A 2,775-nucleotide genomic window follows, 5' to 3' on the forward strand; every position below is an offset into this window, starting at 1 on the left:
CCGCCACTTTTAAGGATATGTGTGTATGGATACCAAGGTCTCTCTACTCATCTACACGTTTCAAAGTCGGGCCATTTATAGTATAGTCTTTGCATATTAGTCCTCCCAAAGTGCATCACTTCACACCTCCATATTGAACTGTATCTGCCGTGCCTCTGTCCATTTCACCATCCTGTCTGTGTCATCTTGAAGTCTACAACTATCCTCATCACCATCTACTGCTTTGCCAAGTATTTTATCATCCACAAACTTTATAAAGCTGCTCCCTACACCCGAGTCTAGGTCGTTTCTAACATTGAACAGAGTAATGGACCCAAAACTGACCCTTGCGGAACAGCACAGCAAACCACCTCGCAGTCTGAAAATCATCATCCACTGGGTCCTGTCACTGAGCCGATTCCATATCCACACCACCACACTCCCCTTCCTTCCATGGGCTTTCGTGCCGCTTATTGCTGTGCAGAGATCTGCGCAGATCCTGAGACTCCTGTCTAACTTTGATCCACAGGTTGTTAGGGAAGAGTTCTGTGCTTTCACCCAGCGGTCGTTCTGCTTTTTTGCAGAGGAAACCGCCCTGTCCAAAACCGGTAGAAAGCATTATATTTATTTGTAATACTCACCTGAAGGTGTGGGTTGCTGCGAGGTTCTGCACACTCTCAGGACCTCGCTCCAGTGGCCACTGTTGGTGCCTGAGCCCTGACGGAGAGGACTGCTGCACAACTCAATCCGATACATCCCCACATCCCCAGACCCGGGTCGCTGGATAACTGTCAGAGCAGCAAAAAGAAAGATTTGTATAGCACCTTTCACAACCTCAGAACGTCCCCTTTACAGCCAGTGAAGTACTTTTGGAGTGTAGTCACTGTTGTAATGTGGGAAACGCGGCAGCTAATCTGTGCACAGCAAGCTCCCACACACAGCAATGTGAAAATGACCAGATAATCTGTTTGTGATATTGGTTGAGGGATAAATATTGGCTCCAGGACACCGGGGATAACTCCCCTCTGTTCTTCTTCAAAACAGCGCCATGGGATCTTTTACATCCACGTGAGAGAGCAGACGGGGCCTCGGGTTTGACATCTCATCCAAAAGGTGGCCTCTCCGACAGTGCAGCACTCCCTCAGCGCTGCCCCTATTTCTGTGCTCAAGCCCCTGGAGTGGGACTGGAACCCACAACCTTCTGCTTCAGAGGTGAGAGTGTGGCCCACTGAGCCACGGCTGATCAGGACTACTAGGTCCTTTTCACAAAGCTGGAGGATTTGTCTTGCGCCTGCACAACACGTCAGCCCGCTACGGAACTTTGGCAGAGTAGGATTGTCAAAGCTCCAGGAGAAAAAGCACGTGGGGTTTTTTTCCCCCAAAAATTATGCTTTTCTTCATTTTATTTGAACACTTTCATTATTCGTTTAAAAAAACATTGGCGATGGTGGGGCGGGATCAAAGGCTGTTTACTGACAGTCAAATCATCCAATCGGGTTAAAGAAGAGTCTGTTCGTTGTCCAATCGGTGTGGGAAGGCGGAGCTCCATGAGGATGGACAGGTTGACCGACCAATGGTGGGGGAGTGGTGACAGGGCACCCGAAGATGGACAGGTTGACCGACCAATCGCGGGGGAGTGGGGGGATGGAGGCTAAAGAGAATGTGACCAACCCTGCTGGAATATTTCCACCCAGCGTTGGCAACCCTCCGGCAGAGAGTGGGGGGGCCCATCACTCAGCCAGCCTGGTCACCCAAGACCAGAGCTTGGTGAGGGGAGAGCTTTGGAAGGGCTCACCTTTGCTAGCCGTAAGAATTATCGGACTATGCGACGCGTAAATTGTCGCTTTGCATGGTTCAAGGTAACATTGGCTGAAGGGTCTTCAGGCCGGAGTCTACAGCGGTGGGCTCAATCAATCCATGGAGAACTCCAGCCTGCATTCATAGAATTATAGAAGTTTACAGCACAGAAGGAGGCCATTCGGCCCATCGTGTCCATGCCGGCCGACAAGGCTATCCAGCCTACTTCCACTTTCCTGCTCTCGGTCCGTAGCCCTGCAGGTTTCAGCACTTCAGGTGCACATCCAAGTACTTTTTAAATGTGGTGAGGGTTTCTGCCTCTAACACCCTTTCGGGCAGTGAGTTCCAGACCCCCACCACCCTCTGGGTGAAGAAATTTCCCCTCAAATCCCTTCTAAATCTCCTACCAATTACTTTAAATCTATGCCAACTGGTTGTTGACCCCTCTGCCAAGGGAAATAGGTCCTTCCTATCCACTCTATCCAGGCCCCTCAATCAGGTCACCCCTCACCCTCCTCTGTTCCAAGGAAAACAACCCCAGCCGATCCAATCTGTCCTCCTCGCTAAAGTTTTCCAGTCCAGGCAACATCCTGGTAAATCTCCTCTTCACCCTCTAGTGCAATCACATCTTTCCTGTAATGTGGTGACCAGACCTGCACACAGTACTCCAGCTGTGGCCTAACTAATGTGGCGTTGTTGGCCATCCATCAAAGCAGAATAGTGCGGATGCTGGCAATCTGAAATAAAAATAACAGGAAATGCTGGAGACGCTCAGAGTCAGACATCCTCTGTAGAGAGAGAGAGAGATAATGTTTCGGGTCGATGACCCTTTGTCACAATGCTGCATGTCCCTGATTTTGCAGCAATTTGACACCACGGAGTACTTAGAGAGAGCAAACCACAGGTAGTCTAATACCCACAGTGACAAATAGCTTTCCTTGGTGCAGTTTGACTCTCACGCCAACAACCGTTTATATAAAGTGCCCTTTTGGCTTCGAG

The sequence above is a fragment of the Pristiophorus japonicus genome, unplaced genomic scaffold, assembly GCF_044704955.1.
Source record: "Pristiophorus japonicus isolate sPriJap1 unplaced genomic scaffold, sPriJap1.hap1 HAP1_SCAFFOLD_2412, whole genome shotgun sequence".
In the NCBI taxonomy this organism is placed as follows: Eukaryota; Metazoa; Chordata; class Chondrichthyes; family Pristiophoridae; genus Pristiophorus; species Pristiophorus japonicus.